This window comes from Lissotriton vulgaris, chromosome 4_1 (genome assembly GCF_964263255.1).
Source record: "Lissotriton vulgaris chromosome 4_1, aLisVul1.2, whole genome shotgun sequence".
Taxonomy (NCBI): domain Eukaryota; kingdom Metazoa; phylum Chordata; class Amphibia; order Caudata; family Salamandridae; genus Lissotriton; species Lissotriton vulgaris.
In genome coordinates, this window is record NC_141691.1 from 1,387,874,400 (window position 1) to 1,387,895,265 (window position 20,866).

A 20,866-nucleotide genomic window follows, 5' to 3' on the forward strand; every position below is an offset into this window, starting at 1 on the left:
CTGGTGGAGGGTGTTGGGTGAGGGGTGATTGGAGTGTGATAGACAGAGTAGTTGTTGTTTGATGATGTACATGTCTTCTTTGAGCTGGAGGAGGGAGGCCGTAATGTGGTCTATTGTGGGAAATGTGTTGGAGGTGGGGATGGGAGGGTCGGGCGTGGATGACATAGGGGAGAGGTTGGTGGCGTGGATGAGAGTATTGGTGGTAGGCGTAGAGTGCAAGGTGGAGGATGGGCGTTTATTAGTGGTGGAGGGGGTGGAGGTTGGGTAGTGGGGGGTGAGACTGGGGAGGGTAGCGGGATTGTAGATTGTTCTTTTTTGAGAGGGTGGAGTTGAGTTGATGGAGGTGGTGTGTTCTGTGTGATTAGTTAATGGGAGGAAGTGGGGGCTGAGAATGGGGGGGGATAAATAGTGGGGTTTGCCTTTGTGTGTGACGGTCTGATGTTGATCTATGTTAGGCGGGTTGTGGGTGTGAGTCATGGTATCAGGGGTGAGAGGAACGGGGATGAGAGGAACGTGGATGAGTGCTGTTGAGTAGGGGGAAGGGGTGGGGTGGTTGTTGTAAGCGGGAGAGAGATCTATGTCTGTGTTTGAGGGATGAGGGGTAACTACGGTAGGTGGGTGAACGACTAAGGTGCCGGGAGTAAAGGGGTGATGCATGTCGTTTTGGGTGGGAGCTGTGGTATTAGGGGTGGGAAAGTGGGTGAGGGCTGGTGTGTGATGAGAAGGGGTGAGGTGGTTGGTGTAGGCGGGGGAGTGATCTATGTCTGTGCTCGACGGGAGTGAGGTAGATACGGTACGTGGGTGAGTGACTAGGGTGTCGGGAGTAAAGGAGAGGTGCATGTCGTTTCGAGGCTGGGCTAGGTTAGAATGAATGTGGCTTGAGGCTGTGGTGTCAGGGATGGGTGTGGTATGAGAGGATGACAAGGTGAGGTTGTAGGGGGGGAAGGGGGTGCCGCTGGAATGTGCGGCTGAAGGATCTATGTCTGTAGCTGTGGAGTGCAAGGTAGCTACATGAGGTGGGTGAGTGTCTGAGGTGCCGGGGGTGGGGGGAAGGTGCGTGTCGTTTTGGGGTTGATTGGGGGTGACTTCAGGGGTGATAGGCCTGCGGGTGCTATGAGTGGGGGTCCGATGACTGGCGAGGTGTTGTTTGAACTTGGGGAACATGTTGTCTAGTAGTTCCAGGTTCTTGTCAGTGGATTGCATTAGGATGATCCCGTTATTGTATATAGTGATGGTTGTTCTGCCCGGGAAGAGTTGGGATGGAGTGATGGTGAGTTTTAGGCCATGCGCGAAATTCCTGGAGGTGGAGACATTGAGTAAGGTGCGGAACATGTTTCTCCATTGGGCTCTGCGTGTGGTGTGGAAGATAATATCAATGTTCAGTGAACCATTGACTGGTGAGAAGTAGGTGTCTGCACAAGGAGTTTCAGGGTGGGACCTCAGGAAGTTGTGTTTAAAACGTTTAGCGGCTTTTTTAGTAAGTGAGGGTGGGTAGTTGATTCTATATGTGTGTTTGCCGACGGGTTCCATGATGGGAGGGCAGTCTAGGTAGGTTTTAGGAGGGAGGGTGTAGGAGGGAAGGGTGTAGGAGGGAATGGTGCACTGTCCTAAACAGCTGCGTGGGCCTAAGGTGACACTAGTGAGAGCACTAGTGAGTGCATAGTAATGCTATACGCAGAGTACGCAGAGTGATGATGAGTTGTTGAGTGTGAGTGAGGGTGAGGTGTTGAGGGTGAGTGAGGGTGACGTGTTGAAGCTGAGGGTGAGGGGCTGAGGGTGAGTGTTGGTGAGGAGTTGAGGGTGATGTGTTGAGGGTGATTGAGGATGGTGAAGAGTAAGGGTGATTGAGGGGTTAAGGGTGAGGTGTTGAGTGTGAGTGAAGTGTTACTGTGGTTGTAAGTGTTTGTGTGTTGTTTTAGTGTGATAGTATGTTGAGGATGAGTGAGGGTGAGTGAGGATGAGTGAGGGTGAGTGAGGGTGAGTGAGGGTGAGGTGTTGAGTGTGATTGAGGGTGAGGTGTTGAGGGTGAGTGAGGGTGAGGGGCTGAGTGTTATTGAGGAGTTGAGGCTGAGTGTGGTTGAGGTGTTGTGTGTTATTGAGGATGAGTGAGAGTGAGTGTGAGTGAGAGTTTAAGGGTGAGGTGTTGAGGTTGAGTGAAGTGGTGCAGTGGTGGTAAGTGTTTGTGTGTTGTTTTAGTGTGATAGTGTGTTGAGGGTAAGTGTGGTTGAAGGTAATTGAGGCAGATGTGTTGAGGGTGAGTGAGGATGACGGTGATTGAGGGTGAGGTGGTGAGGGTGAGGGGCTGAAGGTGAGTGAGGGGCTGAGGGTGATTGAGGGTGAGGCGTTGAGGGTGAGTGAGGGAGAGGTGTTGAGAGTGAGGGTGATTGAGGGTTTGAGGGTGCGGTGTTGAGGGTGAGTGAGGGTGAGTGAGGGTGAGGTGTTGATGGTGAGTGAAGGTGGGTGAGGGTGATGGTGATGTGTTGAGGGTGAGTGAGGGTGAGGTGTTGAGGGAGAGTGAGGGTGAGGTGTTGAGGGTGAGTGAGTGTAATTGAGGGTGGGTGATGAGTTGAGGGTGAGTGAGTGTGAGTGAGGGTGTGATTTGCAAAAGTGAGTGTTTTGCATGTGTGACTTGTTATTTTAATGTAAAGTGTGTTTGTGTTTTTGTATGTTGTTGTTGTAGAATGATGCTGTTGTGGTGGTGTAGAGTGATGTTAGTGTGTTGCTTCCTAATGCTGTTGTTGTGATGAGTTGATGATGAGTTGTGCTGTGTTAGTGTTCAACTATTACCACCACAGCATAACTCATCCCAACAACAGTTGCACTTCTCCCAACAACCTAATTTGTGATGTCCACCAATGCAACACGCAGCAATACCACCTTATCATTCGGCCCCCCACAGTAACATTGAGCAACAACACAGCATAACTCTGCACCAGCACAGGCGTATTTAGCACAACAACAGTCTCATTCATACATAGTACTGTAGTGCGTGCAAGCTACAAAGTATGTGTATTTTGTATATGTTTTTGTAATGTCAAATGGATTGGCTGAATGTTGTATGTGGGTGTGACTATGTTGTATAAATTGAGTGTATTACTTATAATTTGCCTTTTGTATTGAAAAAATTACCATAGAAGTTGTAAAATTTGTATTGCACACTTTTTTATTTTTGAAAAAAAACACAAATATTTATTGTTTAACTTTGTACAAAAATAAGATATCCTGGCAACATGCAAAATTTAGTCAGAACATATTTCATCGTCTTTTTCTTTCAGAATCTTTATGATTTGGCCATTACAAAAGACAACTTCAAAAGTTTGTGGCAAAAAATGGACAAGGGCATCTCCGATGTTGTCAACTTCCTCATCTAACATAAACCATTTAATTAAGATCTCGTTTTCGATGGGCATAGATTGATATTCGTCTGTGTTTGTCACTTTTATTGTGATAATGCTATTTTGCTCTGTAGAGCTTTCAACACCCTAAATTTGAATGTCCATCTTTTCCTCTGGTGGGGCTGTTACCTGTTGAGAGAAAACAAAAGCAACAATTAGTTTTTAAATTTGTATACTTTATGTTTTGTGTAAGGCCTATAGTGGGTGAAAGGGACAGAGTGGTTGAAAGGGACACATTGGGTGAAATGGACTGAGTAGGTGAAAGGGTCCCAGTTGTTGATAGGGTTTGAGTGGGTGATAGGTCGAGAGTGGGTGATAGGTCTAGAGTGGGTGATAAGTCTAGAGTGGGTGATAAGTCTAGAGTGGGTGATAAGTCTAGAGTGGGTGATAAGTCTAGAGTGGGTGATAAGTATAGAGTGGGTGATAGGCCTAGAGTGTGTGAAAGGGCCAGAGTTGTTGAAAGGTCCCGAGTGGGTGAAAGGTCCCGAGTGGGTGAAAGGTCCCGAGTGGGTGAAAGCTCCCGAGTGGGTGAAAGGTCCCAAGTGGGTGAAATCTCCCGAGTGGGTAAAAGGTCCAGAGTGGGTGCAAGTGGCAGAGTGGGTGAAAGGGCAAGACTGGGTGAAAGTCCAAGAGTGGCTGAAAGAGATAATTGCAAAAGGTTTTGTTTGTTGTGCTTACCTCCATTTTGCTATGGCGCGTTGTATTCAATATTTTTTGGCAATTGAATTCATGTACAGTGACGTGAGTCAGGGTAACATATTTGCCAAGATGTATTTTAAATAGTGACGCTTCTCTCCACAGTGTCACTTTTATATCATCAGTTGCATCTTTTATTGTAATCGATTTGAGTGGGGTATCTTGGCCATTGATAAACACAGTCTTTGCGTCCTCTTCCTACACAAAAAGCAAGCATTCTATTAAATAGTGACTGTAAAAACACATATTACTAGTGCATTGTATGAAAGGCAATATAATGTATCATATTTAACGACCCAAATGAACATCCTTTCTAAAAGATAGAATTGTTTATTGCAAAAAATGGCTTTGTAGAGAGTACTTGTGTTTGTAGTATACACCAAAGCACTGCCATCTTATAGTTTTCAAAACTCGTACTTGCTACTATGTGTGAAGAGTGTATAATTCTAATTTTTTTGAGTTACTTATTGAAGTTACTAATGGTGTAATGTGTGTGTAAGTCAACTATGCATTTTTTAAGTAGACATGATGACATGAGTGAGGGTGAGGGTGAGTTATTGAGTGTGAGGTGTTGATTGTGAGTGAGTGAGAGTGAGGAGTTGATGGGGAGTGAGGATGAGTGAGGATGAGGTGTTACGTGAGGGTGAGGGTGAATGTGAGTGAGGGTGAGGGTGAGTGAGGGTGTGAGGGTGAGAGATTGAAGGTGAGTGAGGGGGAGAAGTTGAGGATGAGTAAGGATGAGGGTGAGTGTGAGTGAGGCTGAGTGAGGGTCATTTAGGGTGAGGAGTTGAGGGTGAGAGTGAGTGAGTGTTGAGGGTGAGAGATTGAGGGTGATTGATGTTGAGGGTGAGTAAGGTGAGTGAGGGTGAGTGATTGAGTGAGGGTGAGGTGTTGAGGGTGAGTGAGGGTGAGGGTGAGGGTGAGGCTGAGGTGTTGAGTGAGAGTGAGGTTGACTGAGGAGTTGAGGGAGAAGGGTTAAGTTTTTGAGGGGGAGGTGTTGATGGCTAGTGAGGGTGAGTGAGGGTGAGTAGTTTAGTGTGATTGAGGGTGAGTGAGATTGAGGGTGATTGAGGCGTTGAGGGTGAAGTGTTGAGGGTGAGGTGTTGAGGGTGAGTCAGGGTGACGTTTTGAGGATGAGTGAGGGTGACTAAGGGTGAGGCATTGAGGTAAACACAGTGTTTGCGTTCTCTTCCTAAACAAAAAGTAAGCATTGTATAAAATAGTGACTGTAAAAACACATATTACTAGTGCGTTGTATGAATGGCCATATAATGTATTATATTTAGCGACCCAAATGAACATCCTTCCTAAATGAGAGCAATATTTATTGCAAAAAATGGCTTTGTAGAGAGTACTTGTATTTGTAGTATAGAGCAAATCGCTGGCATATTATAGTTTTCAAAACGCGTACTTTCTACATAGAGTGAAAGAGTGTATAATGCGTTTTTTTTTTAAATTGTTAATGAAGTTACTAAAGGTGTACTGTGTGTGTAAGCCAACTATGCATTTTTTTAGTAGACATGATGACATGAGTGAGGGTGAGGGTGAGGGTGAGTTATTGAGGGTGAGGTGTTGAGGGTGAGTGAGGGTTAGGGTGAGTGAGGGTGGGGTTGAGGGTGAGTGAGGATGAGGTGTTACGTGAGGGTGAGTGTGAGTGAGGCTGAGTTAGGGTGAGGGGTTGAGGGTGAGTGAGAGTGAGGGAGTGTTGAGGGTGAGAGATTGAGGGTGAGAAGTTGTGGGTGAGTAAGGATGAGTGTGAGTGTGGGTGAGTGAGGGTGATTGATTGAGTGAGGGTGAGGTGTTGAGGGTGAGGCTGAGGTGTTGAGGTGTTGAGTGAGAGTGAGGGTGACTGAGGAGTTGAGGGAGAAGTGTTGACTTTTTGAGGGGGAGGTGTGGAGGGCTAGTGAGGGTGAGTGAGGGTGAGTGAGTGGGAGGTGTTGAAGGTGATTGAGGGTGAGTGAGATTGAGGCTGAGTGAGGCATTGAGGGTGAGAAGTTGAGGGTGAGTAAGGATGAGGGTGAGTGAGGGTGAGTGATTGATGTTGAGGGTGAGGCTGAGGTGTTGAGGTGTTGAGTGAGAGTGAGGGTGAGTGAGGAGTTGAGGGAGAAGGGTAGAGTTTTTGAGTGGGAGGTGTTGAGGGCTAGTGAGGGTGATTGAGGGTGATTGAGGGTGAGTGAGGGGGAGGTGTTGAGGGTTATTGAGGGTGAGTGAGATTGAGGGTGAGTGAGGCATTAAGGGTGAATTGTTGAGAGTGAGGTGTTGAGGGAGAGTGAGGGTGGGGTGTTGAGGGTGAGTGAGGGTGACTGAGGGTGAGGCATTGATGTAAAGACAGTCTTTGCGTCCTTTTGGTAAACCCAAAAAGAACCATTCTATAAAATAGTGACAGTAAAAACACATAGTACTAGTGCGTTGTATGAATGGCAATATAATGTATTATATTTCACGACCCAAATGAACATCCTTTCTATCATACTTCTGGCACATATTGTCCCTGAAACAGTCATAAGACTATTTAGACTTGCAATTTTAAAATGTAAAAAATAAATAAGATATGTCATTTACAATACTAATAAGTCCAACTTTTCAAATGCGAGACAATGGTTTTTTTTAGTTGACATGATGACATGTTTGTGTTCATACTTACGGCAATTATTGTCCCTGACACGGTCATCAGACTTTTTAGACTTGCCCGTTTTATTTCCTTGATGGGAGAAGCCGATGGTGCAGGCGGATGCAAAATGTTGTTTGCTTGTTGGATCAGGCCCTCCTCGATTGTCATTGCGGGAAATTTGGTAACTTTAGTTTGCTTTGTAATTAAAATTGTTTTGTTTTTGATAATAAAGTTTCGTATCAGTAGTCCACAGTTATTTTTCGTTTGCTCATATAAATTTTCTTGGTAACAAGTACATTTTATTGTTCCAGTTTTATCTGCTAAAGCCAAATGGAATAAAATTTTCTGCTCTTGTTTAGCATTTTTGTACGTAGTTTTCCCTGAGCAGTTGATGACATTAACTCTTATTGGTTTCTGGTATGGTTTGTTGTCATCGGTATTAATGTTCATTATTTCTTCAATAGACATCATCTGAAATAGAAATTGTGATATAACATGTTAAATACAAACCCATATTGCTTTATGATCACTGTAATAGCATTCTAAAGTACCATAGTTGTGTAGTTGGTCATTTGTATATATATGATCTAAAATGGATTGGTAGTTAGTTGTGTAACTGTTAATGAGTTGTTGACATTGTAATTTTGTTTCAAAGAATCCAAGTAATTGCTTGCTGTTTGCATTTTGTTGAGATATTGAAATCCCCTATAATAATCAATTTGTGTGTGGGGTAAAAATCCGTAATATTTGTGATGAAATCAAAAAGAGAAGTTATACTTTTTAGGGGTGGTTTGTATAAAATAATAATAAGGTAATCTGTGTTATCAATCTGTAGAGTAAAATGTAAAATGTCTATCCCTTCAAGTGTCTCATAAATAGGCAATATAAATAAATCTTTTTTGTAGTACATAATCATTCCATGGTTTGTGTTGTATGTATGAAATTTATCAAATATAATGTGATGGTATTGTTCTATGGTGAAATCATTAGCTGTAGCATTTCTTGTAGTGTTGATCTCAGTTAAGCAAATAATGTCTGCTTGTAATATATTCCTATCCGCTACCATAGATGAAAAATTTTTCTGTAGTGATCTTATATTGTGTGCAATGATATTGAAATGTGCACTGTATGTATGTAACTGTGGGATATGTATTTCAAGTGGCATTTCTGTCCTTAATCTGTGCATTTCCTCATTAACTTGTGGATGTACTAAAATTTTACGTTCATCAAAATTGTGTACATATACATTTTGTATTGATTTTGCCCTGCTAATAGCAACATAATGCAAATGATGAATCTTGCTGTTATTAAAGTGTATATAAAGTGGTTCGAGAGTTGCACCTTGTGTGCGATGTATAGTGCGTGCTGATGCTTGGCGTAAAGGAAATTGCTTCCGTATAATGGTAATACATTTTTTAGTGTATTGGAAATGTCTAGCTATAGCATGTATTGGTGTCCATGTATTTTGTATTTGTGAATGAAATAAGTGTTTATATTGTTGTCTGGTTGTTTGTCCTATAGTGGGATTGTCAAATAACAACCAAACAATAATAGGTGTATTGTTAATCAATTCAACTAATTGTACAACACCAGTTGCGCCATTTGTTAAACCATCATTGACATCCACATTGCAACTTAAATCATAACGAAGTTGTAAGGCAATGTGTAATGTATGTGAAAGGCCCATTGTTTTCTGTGGATCTTTGGGCAGTTGCTTAAGAATCGTTTTTTTCACATTTTCAGACAAATCAGAACTGACGGTATCGCTTGCTACTGTTATGTAGACTGGATAATCTTTGCAATGTTGTTCTAAAACCTTTTGGTTAATTTCATTAACTTCTAGATTAGTTGACATGATATATGGAATTGTTTCTAATAAACTCTCCTCAGGTTGTATTTCCCTTTGCTTAATTTGTGAAATATCTTCTTCAGTATGCTTGCCTTCTCTCAATCGGTTTAGTAATTGAGCAAATTGTAGATCTTCTTTTTGGCGCATAATTTTTGTTAATTCAAAAATTTTAAAATGTTCTTTCCATAAGTTAGCACTTAAAGGACCATACATTTGTGTAGAATCCTGAAAAATGTATCTGTCAAATACAGGTTTTAATTGGTAAAAGTCACCAATGGCTAAAATAGAAATTCCTCCAAATGGTTCATTAGATGATTTAATTTCTTGAAGCCTGTTATGTATAAAATTCAACATATTGTGTCCTACCATTGAAATTTCATCAATAATAACAACTCTAACATGCATCATTTCCATTTGTAGAGCAGTTCTATGTTCATGACTCAGTTGTTTATAAGTCAAACTTTGCGACACAGGTATTTTGAAAGTGCTATGCAGTGTTTTGCCATTAATATTATGGGCAGCCTTTCCTGTTGGAGCTGTAAGTAAGATATAAACATTATCAGGATTTTCACCGGCCTTAGTGTTATAGTAGCGTAGTAAAGTTTGATATAGTGCAGATATTACAAAACTTTTCCCAACACCAGCCCCTCCAGTGCAAAAAGTATAGCATGGAGTGCTTGTAGTTTTAAACCAATGCAAGTGATGGTAAACAAATTTAAGTTGTTCTTCCGTTAAGTTTTGCATAAGTTGTTGGTATTTTTCATTGGGTAAAATAACGTTAGTTGAGCTTTGTTCTTCAGTTGTAGTTCTAATTCCTAAATCTAGAGCCAAATCATATCTATTATTATGTTCTGGATTTTGGTCTTCTGTCTGTATATTAACAGTTGGTGATAGAGGGGGTGAAATTACATTTTCATGACACTGTTCATGAATAATGTTTGTAACTTCGCCATGCTGTTTGTTATAAATTTTTAGTTGTGTGTCAACAAATGTTTTAACTTCCAGATACCTATCATAGTAAGTTTCCTTGTTGATTAGTATTTTTTCTTCTTCCCTCCATGGATAGTGCAACATTAATATTTCTCTATAATACTCTTCTGGTTCATTATTTTTGTTAAATCTGCAAAAGCGTATTATTTTCCCTTGTCTACGCTTATTTAAAGCATAATCATAATTCTGTTTCTGTTGTTGTTTATTTCCGTCACTACATTCTATTTCTAATTCTTCCTCATCTGAGCTGTAAAAGTTTTGTTCTGCAAGTAAATCTTCGCAATCATTTATTTCTTTCCCATGTGTTTTTTTCTTCACATAGTTGAAATTAGCCGCATAGTCTGCTAACGTGCACATCTCTAATGATTGTGGCCGTTTGCAGTACTTAATAATAATATTTTCACATTGAATGTCAGTTGAATTTTCGGGCAAGTTATTAATAGTTTCGATATCACGCATTAAATAAGTTCTTTTCTCTGGACGGCTAGTATTAATAAATACAAATGATCGGGAGCTTTTCCGTAATGGTATTTGAAGAATTAGATATGCTGCTTCTTGAGCACTAATTTCTGTGCAGTTGAGGAATTTGTTTCCTATGTGTTTAAGTTGATCTTTGATATTACTATTGCTTGTTACCTCTTTAGCAGCTTGCGCTAGAAGTTTGCTAATTCCTCTTTGCGATTTACTGATATATGAGATAATATAGACTGCACAAGCATAAGGGTCTAGTATAAACTGCAAGTCTATGTTTGCTCGCCAAGCTTCTAAAAGAGTACTATTGTAGTTATTGATGAAGCATTCGCCTGGTGTTCTTTTTAAAAAAATAGTTGTTTTTTGTAAGCTAGTTTGTATAGAAGTAATATATTCTTTATCATCCATTTTAATGAAGTCTAAAAATTCCTCAAAAGAAAGTGTATTAAAGGTAGTATTATTCATAGCTTCATGTATTATTTTCATATTATCTTGCCATTGGTTATTTGTCTCCTCAAGTGTTAATGGCTCTAATATGAGCGTTCTTGACATTGGATATTTTGGATATTGATATTTGCATGTCCGTTGCTGTTTACGTCTGCAATTTTTGGTGTGACCATGCCTTTGTAGATTTATTAACGGTTGTAAAACAGGGTTCTCAGACTTATGACAAGTGATATATTTGTCAATAAAGCTATTGACTTCTTCCACTGGTGAAACACCATACAATGGTGCTTTGTTTACCCAGAGTAATGCATGTATATGTGGAGAACCTCTTTGTTGGAATTCGACTCTGTAAAAGTAGTCTACTATTTCCCCAATTGGATTAGTGCCATTCAGCAAAACACAATTAAAGAATTTCCTAACTTGATAGTCAAACTGTCTTGCACATGTTATTGGATCTTCTTGTATTAATTTACTTTTAGTTTCCCAAGACATGTTTAAGAATTCTTCCTCTGTACATTCCTTTAAGTTTCTAACTCACAATAGTATATTTATTAAATGGTGCCATTTTGTTTCAGCAGCAGATAAAGTCAAAAAGAAAGTGGGTATGCCAAGTTGCCTTATCATTGCAAAAATATCTTTTTTGCAACCTTCCCAATATGGAGGTGAACTGCGTATAGTTTTTAATACTTTGTACCCCTCATTAAACTGTAAAACATTGGCAATATTACATTTAATGTCTTTAGCAGTTATTTTATTTCCATCAGTAAAATGTTTTCTGATGGAAATGTTGATTTTACCATGGATCTGCTTAATATGTAATTTCTTCAGTTTAAAAAACACATTAGTAATAGATTTAGCGACTCTTCTATCATAACTCCTTAACTCTGCTTGGCAAATAGTACTATAATGTACCGGTATGTGCCTTTCCTTATTGTTAGGCCTTCGTTCACCACAAAAAATAGTAGGGAAAGCCAAAAACTCTGAATCTTTATCCTCATATAAACCTCTTGGCGTGTTATGTTCAGCTGGAGCGAAACTTAACACATTCAGCGAATTACTAGTAATAGTTTCATTTGTTAACATAGTATCCAAATTCCCAGCTTCTATGTTGTCAGAACTATCAGATGAATTGTTTGTCTCAGAAGTCTCATTGTGAGATTCTATTTCTGGAGGTATATACTCCCAGTCAGGGTTAATCGTAACACCATATTCATTAAACATTGTACTATTTTTAGCTAGCCATGTAGCTGCCTTTTTTACTGTATTTGGTCTAATATTCTCATAATGTGTATATGATTTATAGATTAATTTCCTTTTTAATTTCACTGGGATTGTCATGGCGTCATTAATTTGCCTTGGTAAAATTGTAACAGTTGTCATAACATCTGCAGGTACATTAACTACTGCACCTGATAATGATTTTTGAAAACCGAGTGGCAGACTCCGAATTTGTAAGAATGGTATCCTAGGTGAAACTAATCTTTCTTCTAAATCATATAATTCTAATTCAACTGGTACATTTGGGAAGCCCATGCCATTTACAATAGAACATGGTGGTATTTTGTTTTTGCGAATGTAATAATAGCAAGTCTTACAAATAAAATTGGTTTTCTTGTTACTAATGTTACACTGGTTGAAAATTTCGGATTGGCTAACACTGCGTATATTTTGCAACGTTTGTTTATGCCACAGTTGATTGCAAAGAGTACAAATGTACTCTGGCCCATGCAATATTTCCCGGTGGAATTTGCGAATGATTGTATGGATTTGTTTACCTTGTTTCTGTCTTTGGCCCTGCGTGAATATGGGTATGTTATTATCAGTAGCACTTAGTTGACTGTTGGTAATGTCTTCTTCAGCTGTATTAACTTTTTTTCTTTGTACAACTTTAGTTGGACATGTACTTGAATCCCTTTTTCTTTTCCGAGACTGTTTATTTGTTCCCTGTATAGCTTTACTATTACCTGGTAATTGTGCTAAATGATTACTATTGCTATTCCCTCCCTTACTTTTATTCAGTAAATCATCAGAAGACATTGATGTTGATGTTATCGTCTGATTAGGAGTACATTCAGTAGTATGTACCCAAATTTTTCTTTCTTGCGGTAGGTGACTATTTTTTTTGTGCACAGTAAGTGCTTTTGTAAAGGATTTCCTTTTAATGACTTTTATATCTATTGGGGTTAATTCAAATTGGACACATTGCTCAGCCTGATGTGTAAAGTTATATGCTAGTTTCATAACATATTGAATGAGCCCTTCAAACGAATTAAATGCAATTGTAACACATGTTCCGTTTGAATGAGGCATGCCTTCATGGTCCCTACTATGTGAATCAAATACAAAGTATGATTGCATATGTTTGAAAATAGCTATTACATAAACATTCATACAAAGTAGAACACCACAGTGCTTATTAATAGTAACATTTAATGCTGTGCTAATATCTGGGTAGGCTTTATCAAAACGTTTAAGGACATCACCGTAGTAAGCATTCCGTAGCAAAAGTGAATATATCTCTTGATTGTGGTCTATATACCTTGGCAGGTCATCTGGATGCATAAGTGTTTCTTTGTTAATAGAATGCATTTGGAGATATAAAGCGTCCCCACGGTCCATTATATAATGCAGATCATTAGAGTTCCAAGTAGTTACTGGCTTGCATAAATTGTGCAAGACAGCAAAAGCACTATTTGGTAAGCATTGCTTACCTTGTGATTTGCTATTAAATTTGCTATTCCCTTGATGGTAACTTGCTTTCAAGCATCTCTGCATCTTATAAGTTATACTGAAATGTTGTTATCAACAAATGTAAATTAAGAAGGTTTGTGAACTAACAAATATTGTTGGGGACTGTAAGGTATGAAGTTTTAACACATTTTAAACTAAGCGGCAAAGTAGTATTTACCTTAACTTCTGTTTATTTTGTTGTTGTTTTAATAATCTGAAAGGAGAAAAAAAACATAATGGTTAGAATATATTTTTTCGAATTTTAACCATAAAGGCCACATTAGCATGTAAATAGTCTTTTAAAGACCTGTTAAGAGCTCTAGTGCTGCTGTGAGTGTATGCGCCACGGCTGGCACACAGGCAGGGTGAGATGATAGAGGGAGAGAGAGGGAGTGGGAGGAAAAGGGGGACAGAGAGAGAGTGAGTGAGTGCGTGAAAAGTTAATACTGAGAGACATAAAAAAATGTGTGTGTGTGTTATCTTGTAACTTGGACTGGTTAATGTGTTGCATTGAATCTGAGAATGAATGCGGTGTGCGTGTAATATTGAAAGTGTACCCAGTTAGTGTGCAAGTAATGTACAAAGACAGAAAGGGAGTGAAGGGGAGGGAAATGCCGATGGAGTAAAAGGGAGGGAGAGTGAGGGAGATGGAGAGTGAGGGAGAGGGAGGGAAAGTGAGGGAAAGGAAGGAAAATGGAGTGAGAGGAAGGGAAAGGGAGTGAGAGGGAGAGTGATAGGAAGGGAGACGGGGATGAAGGGAGGGAGAGAGAGGGGGAGGGAGACAGAGGGATTAACAAAGTTAGAGTGAGAAAGAGGAAGGCAAGAGAGAGGGAGGGGGAGCTAGAGAGGGAGAGAGAGGGTGAGTGTGGGTGAGGGGTTGAGGGTGAGTGAGGGTGAAATGTTGAGGGTGTGAGTGTGAGGGTGAGGTGTTGAGTGTTAGTGAGGTGAGGTGTTGAGGGTGAGGGAGGGGGAGGGGTTGAGGGTGAGTGAGGGTGAGTGGTATTGAGGGTAAGTGAGGGTGAGGGTGAGGGTGAGTGAGGGTGACGGTTTGAGGGTGAGTGATGGTGAGGGTGAGTGAGGATGATGTGTTGAGGGTGAGTGAGCATGAGGGTGAGTGAGCCTGAGGTTGAGTGAGGGTGAGTGAGGGTGAGGGTTTGAGGGTGAGTGAAGGTAGGTTAGGATTAGAGATTGAGGGTGAGTGAGGGTGAGAAGTTGAGGGTGAGTAAGGATGAGGGTGAGTGTGGGTGAGTGAGAATGAGGTGTTGAGGGTGAGTGAGGTGTTGAGGGTGAGTGAGGGTGAGGGTGAGGCTGAGGCTGAGGTGTTGAAGTGTTGAGTGAGAGTGAGGGTGAGTGAGGAGTTGAGGGAGAAGTGTTGAGGGTGTGTGTGTGAGGTGTTGAGGGCTAGTGAGGGTGGGGGAAGTGTTGAGGATGAGTGAGGGTGAGTGAAATTGAGGGTGAGTGAAATTGAGGGTGAGTGAGGTGTTGAGGGTGAGTGAGAGTGAGGTGTTGAGTGAGAGGTTGAATGAGTGTGAGTGAGGGTGAGGGGTTGAGTGAGGGTGACTGAGGATGACTGAGGGTGAGTGAGGGTAAGTGAGGGTGAGTGAGGATGAGCGTGAGGGTGGGTGAGGGTGAGTAAGGGTGAGTGAGGCTGAGGGTGAGGGAGGGTGAGGGAGGGCGTGGCGTTGAGGGTGAGTGAGGGTGAGGTGTTGAGGGTGAGTGAAGGTGAGTGAGAATGAGGGTGAGTGCGGGTGAGGGTGAGGCGTTGAGGGTGAGTGAGGGTGAGGAAGGGAGAGGCGTTGAGGGTGAGTGAGAGTGAGGGTGAGCTGTTAAGGGTGACAGAGGGTGATGCGTTGAGGGTAAGTGAGGGTGAGGGTGAGATGGTGAGTGTGAGTGAGGGTGAGGGTGAGTGAGGGTGAGGCATTGCGGGTAAGTGAGGGTGAGTGTGTGTGAGGCTTCCAAAAATAACGCCCCCCTTAAAGTAGTGTCGTTATTTGTATTAGGAAAATAGTTGAAAATTGCTGAGGATGTGGGACTTGAATGTGTCTGTGGGTAGTTTTAAAAGCTGGAATTGTTGATGGAGAGGGAGTGAGTGTGTGCGTGAAGAGTTAATAGTGCGAGACGTACCGAAAAATGTGTGTGTGTGTCATCGTGTAACTTAGATTACTTACTATATCGCATTGAATATGAAAATGAATGCGGTGTGCGTGTAATATTGAAAGTGTACCCAGTTAGTGTGCAAGTAATGTAGAAAGATAGAGAGGGAGTAAAGGGGAGACAAATGGAGAGTTATGTACAAAGACAGAGAGGAAGGGAAAGTTAGGGAAAGGAAGGGAAATGGAGGGAGAGGAAGAGAAAGGGAGTGAGATGCAGGGTGATGGGGAGTGAGACGGAGAGGGAGGGAGAGAGGAGGAAGAAGAGAGGGGGAGTGAGACAGAGGGAGGAACACAGTTAGAGTGAGACAGAGGAAGACAGGAGAGAGGGAGGGGGAGCTATAGAGAGGGAGAGAGAGCTATAGAGATGTAGGGAGACCGCGAGAGAAAGAGAGCGAGAAAATTATGTGTATGCCGGGAGGGCTCAGTGCACGAAGCCTTCGGCTGCAGGGTCCTGTGATTAACCTCATGGTCCGTTTTATGTTGTTGCTGTCGCCCCGACCCTTAACCAAGTTTTTTTTTGGGTAGGCAGCTAATCCTGGCTAATGTGTTATTGGATGTGTGCTTGTGAAAATGTAATACTAGTAATTGTACGAGCGGCTGTTTTCGTGTGTCAGCTTGTAACTTGGATTACTAACTGTGCAAGTAAAGCTGCGAATGAATGCATTCTGCGTAAATGTTGTAAAGTGTTGCCTGTTTACGTGCAAATTAATGTGCAATTAGAAGTTCTGACTGAAAGTTTGGTGCTGTAGTGGCGAACTGCTATGATGTTACATTGCGTAGGAGTTGCACGTGCTGTATAAGGGTGGCAGTCAGTGTTTTGCCTAATGTGACAGGCTGTGTGTTATTAGTGTAAGATGCAGTGTTTTGCCTAATGTGACAGGGTGTGTGTGATTAGTGTGCTATAGAGAGGGAGGGAGACCAAGAGAGAAAGAGAGCGAGAAAATTATGTGTATGCCGGGAGGGCTCAGTGGACGAAGCCTTCGGCTGCAGGGTCCTGTGATTAACCTCATGGCCAGTTTTATGTTGTTGCTGTAGCCCCGACCCTTAACCAGTGACCCTGCCCCCACCGATGCGGTCCTTTGACACAAAGTAAACAGTAAATTTGGGCCCTGAGAGAAAGATTGTGAGTAGCCATGTAATAGAGGGTGTGTGTGAAAGTGCCCTTGTTCGTGGAATGTGTGTATGAAAATTTTGTTGTGGTGTGGCGTAGTGTTGCGAACGGTTTATGGCTGTACTATTCTCCCTAATGTTACAATGTGCCTGGGAATAGTGTAGTAAGTGTAAAGTGAAGTGTTTATTTTTGTAGGCCGCAAATCCTGGCTAATGTGTTATTGGATGTGTGTTTGTGGAAAGGTAATACTAGTAGTTGTACGAGCGGCTGTTTTCGTGTGTCAGCTAGTAACTTGGATTACTTACTGTGTGCCAGTAAAGCTGCGGGTGAGTGTTGTGAAGTGTAGCCTGTTTGCGTGCAAATAAATGTGCAATTTGAAGTTGTGCCTGAAAGTTTGGTGCTGTAGTGGCGAACTGCTATGATCTTAGATTGCGTTGGAGTCGCACGTGCTGTATAAGGGTGGCAGTCAGTGTTTTGTCTAATGTGACAGGCTGTGTGTGATTAGTGTAAGATGCAGCTCTGTTCACTCTTGAGTCCGATCATCCAGTTTACTGTCTTGCTATGAAGCTGTCAATGAAAGCGTAATGAGTGTTCTAATGTGGTCGCACTCAATTCGGCGTGCGTGTGATATAGTATGTGTTCCTAACAGTGTGTGCATGAAAAGTTAATACTAATAGATGTAAAAAAAAAGGTGCGTATGTGTCATCTTGTAACTTGCACTGGTTACTGTGTTACATGTAATCTGAGAATGCAAGCGGTATGCGTGTAATATTGAAAGATAATCTGAGAAGGTGTGTGTGAGTAGTGTAAGCTGCAGCTCTATTCACTGTTCAGTCCGATCATCCTGTTTACTGTATTGCTGTGAAGCTGTGACAAAAATCGTAAGGAGTGTTCTGTTGTGGTTGCACTCAATTCGCCGTGCGTGTTATATAGTATGTGTTCTTAACCGTGTGTGCGTGAAAAGCTAATAGTAACAGATGTAAAAAGAAGGTGTGTGTGTCATGTTGTAATTAGGAGTAGTTACTGTGTTGCATTAAATATAAGAATGAATGGGTGTGTGTCAAACTTATGTTGTGCCTTGAATTATTGGAAGCAATGTTCTGTGTGGCGAGTCGGAGTGTTAGGAAGGGAAGTAAAAATTGTGTAGAAGAGTGAACAGTTGGCTGTACTTACATGATATATGTTGGTGCGCAGTTTCTTTCCCCCTATCAAGCAAATGTTGAAAGCGTACCAATAACCTACAAGAGATAACGATAAAAAAAACCAATATGTATCGGTTGGTTTAAACAAAGGTATGACCTGTTTGAGAAATTACGTAGTCCTTTGCTAAGTATTACCATAGAAAATGTAGATTTGCAAACAAACATGTCGCAGAATAATTTAACACAAGTGCAATGTTGATATAGTAACCGTTCTAATAAACGCAAGTAAATGTATCAATACTGTCCCTTAGATGCATAGAAATAAAACTTGCATGCACTTACGTTCTAAGATTGAATGCCGTAATTTTTCAGTGGCTGTTGGTCGATAGCAGCAAGTACAGCGCCGTTCTGTAAGTCGAAGTTCTGTCCTCGCAGGTAAAAAGAGAGTATGACTTAAAGTGACCCGTCCCTCTGCTTAAATAGGGGGTAACGATGCAAGAATCTTTTTTTTTTTTTGGGTTTAAGAAAGGATCAAAGCTTTTAGTCCTTCCCTTGCCCCAAGGAAAAGTCACACTAGCTGATGTGCGCGACTTGGAAGTGTGAATGTTTGAATGTGTATGCAGATGGAGTTTCGACATTGGCGCGCCAGTAGACTTCCCTGGGCAACTCCCTTAAGCCCACATAAGATTTTGCTCGGAACTGACAAAGCAAAGGGCCTTTTTTTTTACGTTAGTGTAATTGGACTTCAACTGTCTGCTCGAAGTTACACTTAAAAATGGCATATCTAAAGCATCCAAAGTATACAAAGTTTCACTTTTAAACATACAACTCTTATAATATACTGGCTCAAAGTTGTGGCGTTTATGTTTAGTATGAAAATACTGAAAATTGCTGCGGATGCGTCCATTAATGTGTGTGTGGCAACGTGAAAATACAGTGGGTGAATGAGAAAGATGGTCGATGATTTTGTTTGGCAAAAAAGAAATGTAAAGACAGGTGTGGTGCTGAACGGGTCAGAGGCCGGATGCAATATTTGCCATAAAAGTTGTGTTCTTCGTTTTATTATGAAAATCGTGAACATTGCTGCGTAAGTGGCCCTTAAATGTGTCTGTGGGTAGTTTTAAATGCTAGGATAATTTTGGCTGTGTGTGTACGTGTTGTAAATACAGAATTTCGCTGCAGGTGCGTCCCTTAATGTAAGTCTTGTAATATAGAGGCTCAAAGTTGTGGCGTTTATGTTTAGTATGAAAATACAGAACATTGCTGCAGATGCCTCCATTAATGTGTGAGTGTCACCGTAGAAATACAGTGGGAGAATGAGAAAGATGGTCGATGATTTTGTTTGCCAATACATAAATGTAGACACAGGTGTGGCGAAATGTTATGAGCTGATGTATGATGCTGAATGGGTCAGAGGCTGGATACAATATTTGCCATCAAAGTTGTGTTGTTAATTTTAATATGAAATTCGTGAGCATTGCTGAGGATGCGGCCCTTGAATGTGTCTGTGGGTAATTTTAAATGCTAGGAATGATGTTGGTGTGTGTGTACGGCATGGTATGTAGATTATAGGAGTTTTGGTTATAAAACATAATGTTTACAGACGCCATTTTCGACCTTACTGTAATTTGACTGTAACTGTCTGATCCAAGTTACGCGTAAAAATGGCATGAGGAGTTGAGGGTGAGGGTGAGTGAGGGTGAGGTTGAAGTGTTGAGTGTGAGTGAGGGTAAGAGTGAGGGTGAGTGAGGTGTTCAGTGTTAGTGTGGGTGAGATATTGAGTGTGAGTGAGGGTAAGGGTGATTGAGGGATTGAGAGTTAGTGAGGGTGAGGGGTTGAGGGTTAGTGATGGTGAGGTGTTGAGGGTGAGTGAGGGTGAGGGTGAGTGAGTGTGAGGGGGAGGGGTTGAGGGTGAGTGAGGTGTTTAGGGTGAAGTGTTGAGGATGTAGGTGAGGGGTTAAGGGTGAGGGAGGGTGAGTGAGGGTGAGGGGTTGAAGGTGAGGGGTTGGGGGTGAGGGGTTGAGGGTGAGGTGTTGAGGGTGAGTGAGGGTGAGATGTTGATGGTGAGTGAAGGTGAGGTGTTGTGTGAGGCGTTGAGGGTGAGTGACTATAGGAGTTTTGTTAAAAAAAATCACGTGCCCAGACGCCATTTTCTCCCTTACTGTAATTCGACTTGCACTGTCAGCTCCAAGTTACCCTTAAAAATGGCATGAGGGATTGAAGGTGAGTGAGGGTAAGGGTGAGGCTGAGGTGTTGAGTGTGAGTGAGGGTGAGAGTGAGGGTGAGTGACAGGTGTGGCGAAATGTTATGAGCTGATGTATTTGACATCAAAATTGTATTATTTTTACTATAAAAATAATGAGCATTGCTCAGGATGCGGCCCTTGAATGTGGCTGTGGGTAATTTTAAATGGTGGAATTGTTGTCGGTGTCTGTGTACGGCATGGTATGTAGACTATAGGTTTTTTTTATTAAAAACATAAAGTTTACAGACGCCATTTTCGACCTTACTGTAATTCAAATAGAACTGTCTGCTCCAAGATACCCTTAAAAATGGCATGAGGCGTTGAGGGTGAGGGTGAGTGAAGGTGAGGCTGAGGTGTTGAGTGTGAGTGAGGGTGTAAGAGTGAGGGTGAGTGAGGTGTTCAGTGTTAGTGAGGGTGAGATATTGAGGGTGAGTGAGGGTAAGGGTGATTGAGGGATTGAGAGTTAGTGAGAGTGAGGTGTTGAGGGTTAGTGATGGTGGGGTGTTGAGGGTGGGTGAGGGGGAGTGAGGGGGAGGGGGAGGGGTTGAGGGTGAGTGAAGTGTTTAGGGTGAAGTGTTGAGGGTGTGGGTGAGGAGTTGAGGGTGAGGGAGGGTGAGTGAGGATGAGTAGTTGAGGGTGAATGGTTGAGGGTGAGTGGTTGAGGGTGAGTGGTTGAGGGTGAGGTGTTGAGGGTGAGGGATGGTGAGATGTTGATGTTGAGTGAAGGTGAGGTGTTGGGTGAGGCGTTGAGGGTGAGTGACTATAGGACTTCTGTTAAAAAACCATCACGTTTCCAGACGCCATTTTCTCCATTACTGTAATTGGACTTGAACTGTCAGCTCCAAGTTACCCTTAAAAATGGCATGAGGGATTGAAGGTGAGTGAGGGTGAGGGTGAGGCTGATGTGTTGAGTGTGAGGGTGAGAGTGAGGGTGAGTGAGGGGTTGAGTGTTAGTGAAGGTGAAGTATTGAAGGTGAGTGAGGGTAAGGGTGATTGAGGGTTTGAGAGTTAGTGAGGGTGAGGGGT

At 41.9% G+C, this 20,866-nt stretch overlaps 1 long non-coding RNA gene across 1 annotated transcript; it reads right to left on the reverse strand.

The window, feature by feature from the left end:
- Nucleotides 1-6,896: 6,896 nt before the first annotated feature.
- On the reverse strand, nt 6,897-17,695 carry LOC147724024 (uncharacterized). Its single transcript, XR_015310072.1, has 3 exons — nt 17,627-17,695; nt 13,368-13,403; nt 6,897-7,173 (listed from the first exon to the last, which is right to left on the reverse strand). It is a non-coding gene; the product is annotated as an uncharacterized LOC147724024 (long non-coding RNA).
- Nucleotides 17,696-20,866: the final 3,171 nt, after the last annotated feature.